The 19,400-nt window shown below is 36.3% G+C and overlaps 1 protein-coding gene across 2 annotated transcripts in view; it reads left to right on the forward strand.

Moving 5' to 3' along the window:
* Positions 1–19,400, forward strand: part of ASTN2 (astrotactin 2) — a 1,158,830-nt gene that overhangs the window by 1,012,579 nt on the left and 126,851 nt on the right. The window lies entirely within an intron of this gene.

Genomic DNA, 19,400 nt, shown 5'->3' on the forward strand with positions numbered 1-19,400 from the left:
AAAGAGAGTCCTGAACTGGGAGGAGCTGGTGACATAGATTTGGAGAGACCAGAGAGAGGCAGAAGAACTTTTTGGAAGCAGCACTTCATGGAGGCAGAGAGAGAAACTGGGAGAATTGCTGGGGGCCACTTTGAATTGCCCTGGACTTTTGAGACCTGCCCCCTGAGCTGCCAAGGACTGAGGAGACATGGCTGTTTTGCTGGTACTTTGTCTGTCTGTTTTGATGTTGTTTTGCCAGATTTGTCCACTGGTGAAAGACAGTCCTTTTGTTGAAGAAGTCCTGGAACCTGGCTGCTGGCTAAGAGATCCTGAGACTGTTCTGCAGACAGAGAGTGAATACTGTCCACTGGTGAAGGACAGTGCTGTTGTTGCAAGGGCTCTGGAGACTGTCCTGCAGACAGAGTGAATACTGTCCACTGGTGAAGGGCAGTGCTGTTGTTGCAGGGGTCTGGGAACCTTTCTGTTGGTTCAGAAGCCCTGAAGAAGGATTTTCTTGTCGTATGTTTACAGAAATCCTGGGAGAGGGTTTTGCTAATGTTTTCAGGGGTTCTGGGACTGTTCTACAGACAGAGGATGAATTAATGAAGGGACTGGCAATGTATCTTGTGGCCTTGCTAAGCCTTGTCTCCCCAGGAACTAAGATTGCTGAGAACTTGCCTCTGTGTCAAGATGAAGAAAAGACCTCCATTTGGGTATTAAGTGCTGTGCTTAAACTTGATGTAACTCTGGGGTAGATTCAATTGTGATCCAGGGGTGGGGAACTTTTGACCTTTTTGTGCTCTGTGATTGAACAAATGAAGGAACTTTACTTATGTTTGGAAACTAATCTCCATTTGAGAAGAGGGGCTTTGTGGTGGACTAAATGAAGGCATAGCCTAGGGGTGGAGTAGTATTTAGAACAGGGACTTTGTAATTGATTGAATGAATGGAAGGTCCTGGGATGGGGTAGTACTTGGAGATTATTTAATCACACTTAGTAAATGCTGTATTTTGAATGATGTCATGTTTTGATCTTCTCTGTTCTTGGTTGGTCACTGAATAAAATGGAGAGCACCTATGCTGGTATTCTGAACCTTGGGAAGTTGCCTTTGCTTGGCATTACATTACAACATGTGTTTCTGTATATAGTTACATCTATATATACACATAGACATATTTGCATATATGTGTATACGTGTTGTTTCCCCATAGAATAGTGTTTCAGAAGGTCAGGGACTAGTTTCATCTTTGTCTTTACATTTACTCACACAGAGTCCAGAACATAGGTAGGTGCAAATTATCTGTGTGACCCTTGATAAGTCCCTTGATTTAACACACATAGGTGTCCCTCCAAGAATCTATCCTAGGCCCTTTTCCTTTTTCTCTCTATACTCTTTTGCTTAGTGATATCACCAGCTCCCATGGGTTCAATTATATACATGCAAATGATTCCCAAATCTCTATATACAGCCTTAGTCTATTTCCTGAACTTCAGTCTTAAATCATGAACCATCAGTTGGCCATTTCAAACTGGATATTCCATAGGCATCTCAAACTCAGCATGTCCAACACAGACTTCATTATCTTTCCATCTAAACCAGAGGTTCCCAACTTATTTGGCCTATTGCCTCCTTTTCAAAAAAATAAAATAAAATTACTCAGCCCTCCCCCCCAAAAAAAATTTACTTTCTTTAATGTTTTTAAAAATTGTCATTTCAAAAAATATATATATTTAAAATTATTGTAAATTTGTATGTTTTTTCCTGCATTGAAACTTTGATGATGCAATATTGTCATATAACTGTATAGTATACAAGTCATTATACCCACTGATTCCTGCTGATGCTGGACTTCCCATCAGTGTACAACATGCTTGCTTGCCAACACTTGCTTGTTGAAACCTGTTGGCAGACTTGACCACTGATTGATTTGTTACTTGCATTTTGTATATTTATTTGGAAAATAATGTAATCACCATGACTTTAACTCTGTTACACACAAAAAAAAATGAAACGTGTGAACATTTTTTCAAAATTTTCTTCTCTTCTTTCCCCCTGGATCATTCCAGCACCCCCTATCTGGTGGTATTGCTCAGTTTGGGAATCTATGAATTTAAACCCATTCCTTTCCCTACCTTCCCTATTACTGTCTGTGATCTTTAGTCATCCAGGTATACAATCCAGTTGTTACCTTTTACTTCCCTCTCTCACTCAATCCATCTTTCCAAATAGTTGTCAAATCATGTAGTTTCTTTTTTAACCTTATATCTAACATATGAACTCTTCTCTTGAACCAGCCTGGTTCAAGCACTCATCATCTCTTGGCTTTACTACTGCAACAGTCTCCTAACTGGTCTTGTCTCAAGTCTCTCCCCACTTCATTCAAGCCCTCATGAACTGCCAAAATGATTTTCCTAAAATTTAGTCTGACCTTATGACCCCCTTGATCAATAAATTAAAATCATCCCCTATTACTTCTAGGAACATTTAAGGTTCTTCCCAACATGTTTCTTTATCTTTCTGGTTGGTTCATACATACATCTTTGCACATGTCCTATGGTCAAGCTCTCCTGATGGCTTGCTATTCCTTACATGATCCTCAGTCTCCCATCTCTTTGCTCTTGTACTTATTGGGTCCCATTACTAAAAGAGTCTCCCTCCTCACCTCCACTGCTTAGAATTCCTTGTACCCTTCAAGATTCAACTTCAGTGCCACCTGCCAAATGAGATCTTATCTGCTTTCCCCACCTGCTAGAGCCTTCCCTTCTCAGACTGCTGTCCATTGGTCCTGTATATATCATGCAAATTCTAATTTAATTTCCTTGAAGTTAAAGATAGTTCTCCCCCTCTCCGTGCCACACCCCCACCCCAGCACTTAGCACAGTGCCTGGAATATGATAATTAACAAATTTATTATCTGCAAAGAAGTTAACTTTTTTCATGTTTCTCAATCTGTAAAGTGGTGATGCCATAACTTCCCTTCACAATTTTCAGGGTTGTAGTAAGAATTATATGATGTTAGATTTGGAAGAGCTCTTAGGGATCATTTAATTTTCTCCTCTTCCTAATTTTACAGAGAAAGAAACTGAGACCAAAAAAGAAAAATTGATTTGTTCATTACTATACATGTTAGTGAGAAAGCTAAACCAGAACCCAAGCTCCCCCCTAACTCCCAGTCCCTTATAGTTCTAAAAGTCTAATAAATGTAGCATAGAAGAAAGGTTACTGAATTTGGAGTCAGGTAATAGGAGTTCAGATACCTACACTGCCTCTTCCAATCTATGTAGCTTTGCACAAATTATTTGCCCTACCTGGGCCTCAGTTTGCTAAAGTGTGAAATAAGGGTGGAAGACTCAGTAAACTTTTAAGGTCTCTCCAAACTCTGAATCAATAGTCCTATGAACTGATTTTTTTTTTGTTTGGCCTTCCAAACTTAATAATGTTCCATTACTGACAAAAATATAACACCCTCAAGGAACACATTTGGAATTAGTGAGAATTAAGCACATCTGTCAATAATACCACTCCAGTCAGCTTAGCCACACTTTAGAGTATCAGCAACCAGGGTTTAGCTAATAGAACTACTGAACTCTGAGCTACCTATGGGGTAAAACAGCTCAAGGCTACTGACCTCAGAGCCTGCACTTTGCTTGGCTACTCTGCCCCATGATAGGAAGTGTCTCTAGGAGGCAATTTGTTAGAGAAGAGGTGCGTGGCCACCCCCAACTGGTGCTAAAACAAGCCCTGAGATTCATTTACAGACAGTTATTCCTTAGTCCTAAGGGAAAACTATACCTTCCCCTCTCATTCCACAAGCTGTATGTTTTATGATTTCTTTGGCCTTCAAGGCTTCTTTTTCTATTCATTTTAGTGACGGAAGCAGAATTTGAAAACAAGTCCTGATTTTAATAACAATGCACCACCCCCTCCCAACACTCCCACTATGTTATATACTTCCTAGCCGGTGCTCCCAAAATGAAAACAATGGCAAACAGCTTATAGTTGACATAGAAAACAAATAGTATAACTTGATACTAAACCTTCCTGTTGAATTGATGAATCCTTCCTTATTAATGCTAGATCACAGGTTCTTACAGTCATAGACCACTTTGAAATTCTGGTAAAGCCCTCTCAGAATGTTTTTAGATGCTGACTATAAAATACAATGGATCAGAAAGGAAACCAATTATATAGAAATTATATAGAAATAGTTGTAAAAAAAAAAGTCATAAAAAAGTTTATAGATCCCAAGTTAAGAACCTCTTCCCTGAAGAAATGAGGTCATGTGTCATTTCATTTCTAACTCCTCTCTTCCTAGCCCACCCCCAATGCTCAGAATCATACCAGTTTGGGTAATGGAAACACCAAAGATTTTCTTACAGCAAAACTCAGAGCCCTGGAAGACTTCCTCTTTTTCCTACAAATATCTGAGTTCTTTGAGAGTAACCATAAAAGCAAAGTTTATAGCATGGTCATTTTCAAACTAATTCCCTTCTGCCCCCCTAGGAATGAATGTCACCTACCAATGTGACCTCCCTACCAGTTAGCAAGATAATCTTGGTTCAGGATGGACTAGGTGGGCCTGGAAATCAGTCCTTTGGGTGTTATCTGAAAAGTGAAGGTGACTTCAGAACTGAGAGCCTGTTCCACCACCTGAGTGGAATTCTTTTCCTCTTCTTCAAAACTGCTAGCCTCTAGCCAATAATTTTACTATTTTTTTGCTCTTTTCTTTCTTTTTCTTCTGACCTGTTTTCAATTTATTCTTGTGGCCGACTTTAAATGTGACCTCAACTCAATCTGGGACTCAAGCAAGAAAGGGAGAGAACAGAGAAGGAATGAGGAGAGAGGGAGGGAGAAAGACAGACACAGACAGACAGGCAGAGAAAGGAAGGGGGGAAGTATCTTTTAAAAAGCACTTTATTTCCTTGGGTTGGTTTTGAAGCTTCAGCAAAAGCAAGATTAACCTTTTCTGCCCAACTTAATGAGAACAAGGAGAGAGCCTGGATGAAGGAATAAATGTGTGGGGGTCTGGCCCAGGCCTGCTCGGGTTACAGCCCCAGAAGAGCTATAATGGGGAACAGGCACATTCCTGTGCAGCAGCTCCCAGCTCCCTATCTGTTTTCAAGGAAAGAAAAACAGAGAAGAATGTCAGGGGCCCTTGCGGGCACAGGCAAAAGTAGCCCCAGCAAGCCAGGGCCCAGGGAGGACTCTCTTGCCTGATGATAAGCTTGAGAGTTAGTCTCATGATAGATGAGTTAAGGGTAGACATTTGCCACCAAGAGGCATCTTGGCAAGTAGAGATGTGTCACTTCACCATGTGTGAAGTAGCTCACTGGACAAGGTTTCAGGGATAGAGCAGGTCATCTCATTAAAAGTTGACAACTTTTTGGGAGAAAGAATTCCTAGAGTTATCCTTAAAAGAAACTACATTCTCATGGACACCCATTTCATTAATCAATATTCATTTCAGATCTGCCAGTGAGCAACTGGGTGACATTTTGGCAAGGATTTTAGTGAATTAGAAAACATACAGAGGCATGGTGACATGGTGAGTTCCCTGGAGACCAAGTCATGTGAGATTCACTTGAAGGAACTTAGAATGTTTATTTATCCTGGAGAAGACAAGACCTAAGGAAGAAATGATAGTTTTCCTCAAGCATTTGAAAACTTGTGCTGTGGAAGGAAGATTTAGTTAGTTCTAGGCCACAGAGGGCAAACAAAGACCAATGGGGAGGAAATCACTGGCAGATAGATGTTGGCTCAAAATGATGAAAAACTTCCTAACAATTAGGTCTCTCTAAAAGTGGAAGAGGTTGCCCTAAGAAATAGTGATTTGGGGGCAGCTAGGTAGCACAATGAATAGAGCACACACCCTGGAGTCAGGAGGGCCTAAGTTCAAATCCAGCCTCAGACACTTAACAGTTGCTAGCCATGTGACCTTGAGCAACTCACTTAACCCCAATTACCTTGCCTTCCCCCCTCCAAAAAAAAAAAACACAGAAATAGTGATTCTGGTCAAGTCATTTAACCTCTCTTGGCTAGATGGTAAAATAGAACATTAGACCTGGAGTCAGAAAGACCCCAAGTTAAGATCTGACTTCAGATACTTACTAGCTGGGTGACTTTGGAGGAGTCACCTATGTTCATCTCAGTTTCCTCATCATATAAAATATATATAATAGCACCTCCTTCTCAGGGTTGACGTGAGGATCAAATAAAATTATGAGATTGTGTGTGTATGTGTGTGGAGAAAGAGAGAGAGAGAACCCTTTGTCATCCTTAAAGCACAATATAAATGCTACCTATTATTATTTAGTTTCCTTATCTGTAAAATGAGGGTATTTGACCCAGTGGACTTGCAAGGTACCTTCTAGTTTTAGAACTCTAACCCCAATTCTTCAAGGGGAAGCTAGATGCCTACTAGCCAGGAACATCATAAAAAAATTGTTGTAGAGTTTAGGTATGATTCAAATTAGCTGACCAGTCCAGATTTCAGATTCTGTGATTCTATCAAAATCACTTCACCTCTCTAATTGTCAGTTGTTTCCCTATCAAATAGTTGGATTTCACTAGGTAATCTCTAACATCCTTTCTTCTGATTTCCATATTTCAAAAACTCCAAGATGTCATTGGAATAGGTTTTTTTTTTAACCAATTCCAATGGCAGCCATCACATCACAGGCTTCATAAATTATGACTAAAAAGAAAAAATTCTTCCATTGATGATCTCTATGGGTAATCATTATGCAGGCTCATTGTCTAACAATAACTAGTCATTGGGTTCATATTTAAAACTCGTGTAGCTGAGTAGGCTCTTTTAGAGCTTTTACTTCATTGCTATGGTCTTAAAAAAGCCAAGGTCACCAATTGGAGTCATTGGAGAAAGGCTTTACTGAAGTGTGGAATCCTTCTGTTTATAAAATTCTGTGACATGGATAGAGGCAGAGGAGTATTATGGAGGAAACAGTAATGGTGTATTGGAATAATACTGGATTCATAGACAGAAAACTTGGGTTCAAACCCTAGCTCTGCCATTTACTATATTTGTGATTTTATAGGATTCTTTATTCTCTCTGGGTCTGTTTCCTTACATGTAAAATGTAAGGAGGTGACCTCTCAGAACCTTTGTTTCCCTGACCTATTATTCCATGACTTGTTTATAGAAAACTGTATAGATTCCTTTATAGGGGAAAGAGCTACAAAGCAATCCCTTGCCTCCACATTCTTGTATTTACACCTCCTCACATAGATCTCCAAAAAATGCAATTTTATAGCCTGCTTTGTTCCTTTGTTCCCTCATTTCTGTGTTTAACAATCCTTCTAATTATAAAATTATAAATACTAAAAGCCTAAGAATTGTTTTTGTTATTGTTCTAATCTTTTATCCAGTAGAATTTGATGTATTCAAATTCAGGTAGACTAAAATTGAGAAAGTACTTGTTTCTAATCTATATTTATCTTCCCTCAATTTAAATCTCTTGTCTTTTTCACTGACCTTTGTAAAATTGTGCATTATCTGATTAGTAGTCTGCTTTAAAAGTTCTCTATGCTGCTTGCAGTCATTATTAACTCTTAGAGAAATAGAGTTGTGGCTCTTTGAACTGTAGGCTACACTTCATGTGACATCACACATTTCTGTAATGTCTACCTAAGTAAATCAAATTATTCTGAAGACCTATATTCAAATCCTGGCCTGACACAAGCCATGTAATCATGAGCAAACTACTTTATCTCCTTCACTCTCAATTTCTTCATCTGTAAAATGAGAATAATAATGTTTATTACAACTCAATTTATGTGAAAAAACTATTTTGTAAAACTTAAAATACTATCAAAATATTACATTTCATTCATTGCAATTCTAATGTTTTTTTTTACCTATTTAAAGCATTTTATTGATTCCCATTTTGTTTTAAGATAATGGATTGAGCCACATATCAAATTAGGCCAATAGTATAACAAACTTCATCAATCAGGCACTTTCTTAATAAATTATCATGGGTCAAAAGGGCATAGTCAGAAATGAAATTCTGAGTAGGTGAGTTAAAATGGAGATTGCATATTATTCATTATTTATTCCTGCACCTGATGGGAGTATGTTGGAACTAGACAGCAGCAATTAACATTCCCAAGTTGGAAAAATACCTTGGAAAGATCTCCAAACCAAGACCCACATGGATAATAAAAAAGCCAGGTCAAGATCAGATGTAGGAATTGAGAGGCAAGCTATCCAGAGGTCTGGGCAGGAGTCATGAAGTGAGCCTTAGAGACCAAAGATCCAAAATCAGGTCAAGATCTGCTTGAAGCAAGTTCAAGAAAATGAAGAAGCTAAAACAAGAAACTTTGACAAATGACTGTCTTCTATGAGAACTCAGCTGGAGATAGAGGCAAGGGCCATTCCTAATTCTTTGCCTTTCTTAATTCAGCAGCATCTCTGCCACCAGTCACCCCATCTCATTGCTCATGTGTCCTATTTTACAGTCCTTTTGGGCGTACTTTTCATTGCTTTGGCATCTTTCTGAGAAGTCATAAAATGTATCATGCACAGTAAATTTATTTACTTCAATTTACACTCTGTTCTTTGGGAAAGTAGACATAAGTAAGTTAGAACAAAAAAATGGGGACCTTTATTGTATAGCAAAAATAGTTCTAGATCTTGCATCCTACATATTGGAGTCTTTGTTTTTACAGATAGTTTTTATATTCTTAGGTTTTCATGTTAAATACTCACAGTAAATCCCTAGTAACCCATATATTGGAGATCTACATAAACAATTTTTAGTCACCATTTCCCCAAAATTGATTGCTTACAGTCCTGCTTTCAGGATCTATATTAGAGTCAATCTTGTTGTGGTTATTTTCAATATTTACTAAAAATGAAATTTGTTTTTTAAATGGGAGTTAATTTGTATCCTTATGTGAAGCATCTGCCATCATTAAGTAGACAAATAGGAAAAAAATTGGGTCATGTTATAGAGAAAATCAGTACTGATTGAGGTACCCCATGTCTATGTTTCACCAAAGAAGCACAGACAGTGGGCTATAGTAGAAGGATCAGGAGTCCTGCTCTGAGTTCCATTGATGGTTTTGTTATTTATTACTTCTATGAACAGCTCTACCAATTTATAGCTCCACAAAGAGTGACTGAGGTGCCTGTTTTCTCACAGCCCCTCCAATATTTGTCATTTTCAATTTTTATCACCTTTGACAATATGAAGGATTTGAGGTGGAATCTGAGTTTTTTTTAATTTTTATTTCTCTAATTGTTAGTGACTTAGAACATTTTTTTTTAAATACCTGCTGATAGCTTTGATTTCTTTATTTGGTAGGTTCTTCTTCATATCTTTTGACCATCAATTAATCGAGGGAATGGCTCTTATTCTTCTAAATTTAAATCAGTTGGATATATATCTCGAAAATGAAGCCTTATCTGAGAGACTTGAAACCAACTTACCCCCTTGCTGCCCCCAATTAAATGTTTCTCTTTAATTTTAGCTACATTTATTTTGTTTGTAGCAGGTGAGTAGGAAAGTTTAAAAATTTACATAATTTTATTTTCTGTGATCCTCTCTCTCTTGTTTGGTCATGAAATCTTCTACTATTCATAGATTTAATAAATGTTCCCCTCCACCCCCACCCCATAAGATTCACTGTCATATATCCATTTGGAGCTTATCTTGGAATAAGTTTTGAATGTTAAATTAATACTAGTCTAAACTTAGTTTTGCCCAGACTGCTTTCTAGGTTCCCTATAAGTATTTGACTAATAGTGAGTCCTACTTTAATAGTCAGTCTTTGAATTTATTGAACAGTAGTATTTGGTTTTATATTTTAAAACAAACAGAACAAAAAACTAGGCTAGCATTTTTATTTGGTTATATCGTGTACCTAATCTTTTGTCCTGATCAACTTTTATGTCTTAACCAGCAACAAATCATTTGGTAATTATGAATTTATTGTTTCAGATCTTGTACTGCTAGATACGCTCCTTCCCACTTTTTTTAGATAGTTTTTTCTTGACATTCTTCATTTTTCATTCTTCCAGATGAAATTTATTGGGTATTTTTTTCTAGTTTTATCATCTTCAAAATGAGATTATTTAGATTCCTCTCTGCCTTTTCTTATCTATCCCTGTTGTATATAATACTGGATCTTAGTTTTAGATAAAGTCTACTTAAAAATTAAGGAAAGGCATATTTATTTCCATTTTTAGCAGGAGTGGGCTTTTTATTATTTGAAAGACTTTTCTAAATCTATTGATACAATCTTAGGATTTTTGTTTTTGTTATTGGTATTATCTATTATGTTGATAGTTTCCCTAATCTTGAACCAACCCTGTATTTCTCACATAAATCTAAACTGATTATAGTATTCAAAATTATTCACACATTGCTATAACTTCCTTGTTAGTATTTTATCTGATTTTTTTAAAATCAATATTACTTGGTCAAATAAAGTCACTAAACATTTACTATATGCCAGACACAGAAACAAAGAAAGTCTTTGCTCTCAAAGAACTTGCCATATAATGGAGGAGAGACTGTGCAAACAACTATATAAAAACAAAATGGAAATTCAAAATCATTCAAAATAAAATGGAAATGATCACAAAGGGAAAGTAGTAGCATTAAGTGGAATAGAGGTCTATAATTTTCTTTTATTGTTTTAGCTCTCCCTGGTTTGATTATCAAGATTATATTTGTTTAATAATATTTGTTAGGATCCCTTCTTTTGTTATTTTTGTAAATACTTTGTGTAGTATTTGCATTAACTATTCTGTGTGTTTGACAGAATTCACATGTAAATTCTTCTGGTCTAGATTTTTTTCCCCCTTCAGGGGCTTATTTATGTTTTGTTAAATTTCTTTTTTCAGTAATATTGGCACATATTTGTTCAAAGTTGCTTTTAATAATTTTTATTTTTTTTTCATTTGTTGTGAATCCTCCTTTTTAATAATTTGTACTAGTCACTTGATTTTCCTTCTTTTTAAAATTAAGTTAGTTTGTGATTTATTATTTTTAACAGTTCCCAGTTTCAATTATTGAGTTAATTTTGCTTACAATTTTGTAAATCTTTTCTTCACTTTTCTAAGAATTTCTATTTTGGAAATTGAGGGTTGTTTTTTTTTTTTAATGATCTGTTCTTTCTCTTTTTTGCTGATGAAACTGTTTAGAGATATAAAATTATAGACTCTTTATACTACAGATTTTGATGTGATGTCTCAGTGTTGTCATTTTCTTTCATAAACTTACTGATTGTATCTATGACTTGTTCTTTAACCCAGCAATTCTTTAGGATATCATTATGTAGTACAAAATTAATTTTAATCCTTCTTTCAATAACCCTTTCCATTATGGTCAGTAAATGATGTGTTTAATATTTCTGCTTTTCTGCATTTATTTGTGAGGTTTTTATTCTTGCATAAATAATCTTTTTTTTTTGTAAATGTGCCATGCAGTTTTGAGAAAATATTTGTGATTCTTTTAATTCCCCTTCCATAAATATCAGAGGGTTTCAAATCTAATTCTTATAAAATTCTATTCAGTTCCTTAATGTCTTTCTTGTTCATGTCCTCTCATCAGATTAGTCTAACTCTGAAAGAAATACATTAAAGTTCCCAACTATGATAATTTCATTGTCTGTTTCTCCCTGTGTAATGTAATGCCAAGGAAAGGCAACTTCCCAAGGTTCAGAATACCAGCATAGGTGCTCTCCATTTTATTCAGTGACAAATTAAGAACAGAGGAATCAAAATATGACATCATTCAAAATACAGCATTTACTAAGTGTGATTAAATAATCTCCAAGTACTACCCCACTCCAGGACCTTACATTCATTCAATCAATTACAAAGTCCCTGTTCTAAATACTACTCCACCCCTAGGCTGTACCTTCATTTAGTCCATCACAAAGCCCCTCTTCTCAAATGGAGATTAGTTTCCAATCATAAGTAAAGTACATTCATTTGTTCAATCATAGAACACAAAAAGGTCAAAAGTTCCCCACCCCTGGATCACAATTGAATCTACCCCAGAGTTACATCAATTTTAAGCACAGCACTTAATACCTAAATGGAGGTCTTTTCTTCATCTTGACAAGAGGCAAGTTCTCAGCAATCTTTGCTCCTGGGGAGACAAGGCTTAGCAAGGCCACAAGATACATTGCCAGTCTCTTCATTAATTCATCCTCTGTCTGCAGAACAGTCCTAGGACCCCTGAAAACATTAGCAAAACCCTCTCCCAGGATTTCTGTAAACATACAAGAAAATCCTTCTTCAGGGCTTCTGAACCAACAGAAAGGTTCCCAGACCCCTGCAACAACAGCACTGTCCTTCACCAGTGGACAGTATTCACTCTTTGTCTGCAGGACAGTCTCAGGAGCTCTTAACCAACAGTCAGGTTCCAGGACTTCTTCAACAACAGGACTGTCTTTCACTAGTGGACAAATCTGGCAAAACAACATCAAAACAGACAAAGTACCAGCAAAACAGCCATGTCTCCTCAGTGCTTGGCAGCTCTGGGTGGCAGCTCTCAAAAGTCCGGGGCAATTCAAAGTGGCCCTCAGCAATCCTCTCAGTCTCTCTCAGGGTGCTGCTTCCAAAAAGTTCTTCTGCCTCTCTCCTGTGTCTCTCCAAATCTACGTCACCACCTCCTCCCAGTTCAGGACTTTCTTTTCAAGTCAACAATTCCATCCCACAAGTGGGATTAACAAACTCTGGATTTTAACACAATCAAACCAAAAACCAAGCCAATACAGGGGGATCTTTATATTCCATTACTATCACACCCTGTAATACCTATATTATTTCCTTTATGTATTCAGATGTTATACTGTTGGTGCATTTGTGTTACAAATTTATATTGTCTAGGGTACCTTTAAGCATAATAGACTTTCCTTGTTTATCTCTTTTAATAAAGTCTATTTGTATTGTTGCTTTAACTGAATCACAATCATTTCTCCTGATTTTTTGAGTTCAATGAAAGTGTAATCAATTTTACACCAGCCCCTTATGTTAACTCTATGAATATTTCTGTTTCAGCTATTTTTCTTAAGTATAAACAAAACCAAAAAAATACTATTAGATTATGCTTTTTAGTTCATTCTGTTTTATGGAAGAGTCAGTACATTACACTCACAGACATAACAATTGTTTGTGTGTTTCCCTCCAGTCTATTCTTTTACACCCTTCTTACTTCTTTGCTCTGACTCTTCTTTTGACAAAGAAGGTGATGGTAAGAAGTGAAATGTGGCTAGCACCAATAATTTATGTTCGATGAAATCTGCTTTATAGTCTTCCCATTATTTTCTTCCATTTATCTTTCCTCCCAACAATATATTTTTGTTGGTTTTTTTAATCTCATTTCACAATATACTCTTCAAGGTTGGAATTAGTTTTACTTATGACTAATTTTTCCTTGAATCTATCTCTCATTTCAACAATTCTCAAACTTTTTAACCTTAGCACATATTACATGCTTAAAAATTATCAGCAAACTTCCCTCTCCAAAAGGGCTTTTGCTCATTTTTGTTAATGTTTCCATATTAAAAATTAAAAAACATTTTTATTATTATGAAAATAATTTCAACCTCATAGATCCCTGACTGGAATTGGGGGCAATGATACTTTGAAAGCTAATGTTACATGTTATTCTCCTCTCTTCCCTCTCTCTGTTCTATAATGTTTCCTTGCTGAATTAAACATATTTCTATTCTTGTGGGGGTTTTTTGGTGCATTCTACAATTATTTATTTCTGATGAATGGGAGGTTTAAATGACACTTGTTCCCCCTACCCTTTCCTCCTCATTTTTTTTTAAGCAATATGGGTTAAGTAACTTGCTCAAGGTTACATGGCCAGTTATTTCTGGGTGTGGTGCTAAGTATCTGAGCCCAGATTTGATCCCCAGATCATCCCAACACTGGAGCCAGTGCTCTTACTCGCTGTGCTACCTGACCGCCCCTCCTCCTCATTTTTATAGACATGTATTGGTGACCTCTAATTCAGCAAGATAGGTTCTTCCTTTCTTTCCTACTATATTCTTTCCCTGTTTCCTTTTCTTTTTTTAAAGTATCAAAACATTACAAAACCACTCTTGTACTATCTCTCTTATTGAAGTTACTTTATGATCCAGTGACATTAGGATTTTGAAGGGCTACCTTTTAAGTTTCTCTTGACTCCTTTGTTTGTATTTCAAAGTTTCTATTTAGCCCTAGTCTTTTCATCAGAAATTCTTGAAAGACCTCTATTTCATTAAAATCCATTTTTTCCACTGAAGGATTATACTTACTTTTAGTTAATAAGTTATTCTTATACTTATTTTTAGTGGATAAGATATGTGTTATATTCCAAGGTTGCCTCTCTTTTGAAGTGGTAACTGCCAAATCTTAGGTGATCATGACTGTAGTTTCTTGGTAACCTGAGTTTAAATCCAGCCTCAGACACTCAACACACACAAAAAATCCTAGCCATGTGACCTTGGGCAAGTTACTTAACCCCAACTGCCCTTCAAAAAGCAAAAAAAAAAAAAAAAAAAAGAATTGCTGGAAGAACTAAACAGATATTTTCAAAATCCAATAGGAATGGTAGAGGAAAATTTGGGTAAAGAAATGAAAGTAAAGGAAGAAAAATTTAAAAAGGCAATTAACAGCATGGTAAAAGGCACAAAAAAAACCTGAGGAAATTAGCACCTTTTTAAAAAAGCAGTATTGGTCAAATTGTAAAAGAGGTCCAACAGCTCATTGAAGAAAAATGATTCCTTAAAAATTATAACTGAGCAAATGGAAGATAATACCTTCATGAGACATCAAGAACTAATAAGACAAAATCGAAAGAATGCAAAATAGAAGAAATTGTGAAATATCATCTCATAGATAAAATTGACCTGAAAAATAGACTGAGGAGACATAATTTTAAAATTTTTGGATTACCTGAAAGCCATAATGAAAGAAAGAGCATTGACATATTTCAAGAAATTAACAAGGGAAACTGCCCTGATATCCTAGAACCAAAGGGTAAAATGGAAACTGAATTAATCCACCAATCAACTCCTGAAAGACATCCCAAAAGAAAGCCTCTCAGGAATATTATAGCCAAATTCCAGAGCTCTCAGGTCAAAGAAAAAATACTTCAAGCAGCCAGAAAAAAATCACTCAAATCCTGTGGAGCCACAGTCAAGATCATACAAGATTTAGCAGCTACCACATTAAAGGAGATGGAGCTCTTGGAATATATTCTGGAAAGCAAAAGCACTGGGATTACAACCAAGAATAATCTACTCAGTAAAATTAAGTATTCAAGAGGGAAAAGGTGGATATTTAGTGAAATAAAGGACTTTCAAGCATTTCTGATGAAAAGACCAGAGTTGAATATAAAATATGAATTTCAAATATAAGACTCAAGAGAAGCATAAAAAGTTAAACGTGAAAGAAAAATCATGAAGGACTTTCTATATGGGAAGATGATACATGTATCTTCTACAAATCTTATCATTATTAAAGCAGTTAGAAGGATTCTACATAGAAAAAGGGTACAGGAATTTGTTGAATATGTTGAGATGATGTAAAGAAAATGGATAGGTGAGAAGGAGGGATGCCTTGGGTGAAGGAGGAAGGGAAAATTATCTTACATAAAAGAGGCATGCAAAGAAGAGCTTTTACAGTGGAGGGAAAAGTGGGGGGGCAGGAAACACTTGAACTTCAATTATATCTAAATTAATTCAAAGATGGTATATATGTGTATATATATTCACACATAAATGTACACATATACACACATACACATGTGTATGCACACACACTTAATTAGCAATAAAAATCTATCTTATCCAATATGGAAGTAGGAGAGGAAGGGAATAAGAAAAAGAAGAGGTGATAAAAGGGAGGACAGGTAAAAAAAAAGCAATGGTCATAAGGAATATAGACTTTAGAGGAAGGAAAAGATAATAAGAGAGAGAGAAGAAAATAAAATTGAGAGAAATAGTTATATTCGTAATTATGGATGTGAATGGCATGAGCTCATCTATAAAATGAAAGTGTATAACAAAATGGATAAGAAACCAGGATCCAGCAATAGGTTGTTTACAAGAAACACATGTGAAACAAAGACACATACACAGAGTTAAAATAAGGGGGAAGAACAGGATCTATTATGCTTCAGCTGAAGTAAAAAAAAAAAAGGCAGGGGGTAGAAATCATGATCTTGAACAAAGCAAGAAGAAAAATAGATTTAATTAAAAGTGATAAGCAGGGAAATGGCATTTTTGATAAAAGGCACCATAAACAATGAAGTAATATCAGTACTAAACGTATGCACCAATAGCATCCAGATTTGTAGAGGAACAGTTAAATTAGTTACAGGAGGAAATGAACATTTCAAAGTTATGCTTGTAAGGGACCTCAATTTTCCCATCTCACAGCTAGATAAATTTAACCATAAAATCAATAAGAAGGAAGTCAAGGAAGTGAATAGAATCTTAGATAAGTTAGATAAAATAGACCTCTGAAGAAAACTTAATGGGAGTAGAAAGAAGTAGACCTTTTTCTCAGTTATACATAGCACCTTCACAAAAATTGACCTTGTATTAGGGCATAAAGACTTCACAACCAAATGCAAAAAACCCCAGAAATATTAAAAAGTACCCTTTTCAAACGATAACATAAATTTAATTTAATAAAGGGTCATGGAAAAATAGAATAAGAAGTAATTGGAAACTAAAATAATTTTATTTTAAAGGAAGAATGGGTCAAAGAACAGATCATGGAAACAATCAATAATTTCATTAAAGAGAATGATAACAATGAGATAGATAACATACCATAATTTGTTAGATGCAGTGAAAGCAGAACTTAGGAGAAATTTCATATCTCTAAATAGGTACATCAATAAAAGAAAGAGCCAATCAACAAATTGGGCCTGCAGCTAAGAGGAGAAAAAAACTTAAAAATAGAACAAATTTTAAAATTCCAATTAAATACCAAAACATAAATCCTATGAATCAGAGGAGGGATTGATAAAATTGAAAGAAAAAATGAATTAATGAATAAAAGTAAGGAGCTGGTTTTATGGGAAAAGAAAAACAATAAAATAGACAAACCATTGATTAATCTGATTTTTAAAAAAGAAACATGAAAAACAAATAACTAGTTCCAAAAATGAAAAGGGTGAATTCAACACCAATGAAGATGAAATTAAAGAAGTTATTAGGAGTTATTTTGCCCAATTACATGCCAGTATAAATGGCAATCTAAATGAAATGGATAGATATTTACAAAAATATAAACTGCCCAGGTTAACAGAAAAGGAAATCAAATACTTAAATAACTATCTTAGACAAAAGAAATTGAGCTAGTTATTAATGAACTCCCTAAAAAAAACCCCAGCAGGATCAGATGTGTTTACAATGAATTCTACCAAATATTTAAGGAACAATTAATCCCAATAGCATATAAACTAACTGAAAAACAGATAAAGAAGTCCTACCAAATTCTTTTATAATATAAATGTGGTTTTGATACCCAAACCAGGAAGAGAAAAAAAGAGAAAGAAAACTATAGACCAGTTTCCTTAATGAAAATCAATGCAAAAAAAAAATTAATGAAATACTAGCAAGATTACCATAACATATCATGAAGATCATATACTATGACCAGATGGGATTTATACCAAGAATGCAGGGCTGTTTCAATATTAGGAAATTTATCAGCATAATTGACTGTATCGATATCTTCAGTGAGATTTTTTTTCCAGTTTGGTCAATGTAGACTTAAATTTATCTTCTACCTCTCTAATTTGGCTTTTAAAATCTTTCTTGATCTCCTCCAAGAATGCTTTTTTGGGCTTGAGACCATTTCATATTTCCTTCTGTGGTCTCAGGTGTGAATATAGAGTCCATGCTGTCCTCTGTATTTGGTTGTTCTTGCTCACCATAATAAGATTGGATCATTTTTCTTGCTTTTGATTTCTCAGCTTCCTTCTTACCCATTGTGATTGCCTATTTCCTGACTGTGCTTCTCAGGTTGGGAGCTAAGGGCCTGGTTGTTGATTTTGTCTTCTGTAGCCTCTGGGTGTCTAGACTGAGGTTAAGGCCAGGATTCTCAGTGTTTCTCCTGAATTACACTGAGGCTCACAGAGTAATGTGTGGGGGAGGAATGGTCTGCCCACTTCAGATTTCTACCTCTGTGCCCCTAGACTACAGCTCAGGCAGGCTCAGCAGCTGGTGGCTGGCAGTGCTGGTGTCTGCAGATTCCCCTGGTGGTGCTAAGGCACACCTGGGCCTCTGGTGTTAGGGCTTGCTGGCTGCACACCCCCTAGGGTTCAGGATCTCTAGCTGGTCAGCCAAGGTGGGGCTTGTTGGGAGGCCTCTTGCCCTTCACTTCAGACTCCACAGCTTCAATTACACCCTTCTTCTAGGTCTCCCAAGCCTGAGGCTGTTTCCACTATTTCAGGATTATACACTGGGTGGGACATTTATCTCTAGGTTTTCTGGGTCAGGGAGGGGTATTAGAGCAGCTAGGGTTTACTCTGCCATCTTGGCTCCTAGAGGTTCAGGTAGGTAATTTTTAAACATCCAGGCTGTGGGCTGATAGTCCCAGAAGAAGCTGCTGCCACTGCTGTGGACCCTATGCTTTCTCTCACCCAGCTCCCATCAATCGTCCATCCTGCAGTGAGACTTTTGTGAAATGCCCTTGGGGTGGGTGAGTATGCTAGCTGGGGCTCACTCTCACTATGCTGTTTTCTGCTCTCAGGTCCATGCTGGTATAGCCCCTGTGTGCTCTGTGATCCCCCTTCCCAGACCTACATGGGCACTTTCCTGGGCTGGGAATCTGCCATGCTCCATCTCCCAATGGATTCTGTCACTCTAGAATTTATTCAGATTCACTTTTTAAAGGTTAGTGACAGAATTCATGGAGGAGCTTAAAATTCCTGCTTCCATTCCACCATCTTGATTCCACCCTGACTATATCAATATCAAAAACAACAAAAATCATATATTTATATCAATAGATGTACAAAAATCATTTGACACAGTATAACACCCATTCCTATTAAAAAGCATTGTAAACAATTATAGACACAACGTATGTGTGATGACCAACTTTGATAGTCTGGACTCTTCTCAACAATGCAGGGATATAAGTCAATCCCAAAAGACGCATGATGGAGAGAAAAACATGCATCCAGAGAAAGAACTAGAAAGAACTAAATTTATATCCAGGTGGAAGCAAAATACCTGATCTTTTTCGTTTTCTTATTTGATTTTATGTCCTCTTTACCATTTTTCATTCCAGCCGGTACAATCCATCCTTATAACCTGACCATTGTATAATGTGAAAGTATTTACAGATCCTATACTTGATTATAAGCCACCATGGGGGGGAAGGGAGGGGGACAAAATGTGAAATTCAAGGAATTGTGGAATTGAATC

Source organism: Petaurus breviceps, unplaced genomic scaffold, assembly GCF_028583685.1.
Source record: "Petaurus breviceps papuanus isolate PSGF00001 unplaced genomic scaffold, PetGlider_PUasm1.0 90879, whole genome shotgun sequence".
NCBI lineage: Eukaryota > Metazoa > Chordata > Mammalia > Diprotodontia > Petauridae > Petaurus > Petaurus breviceps.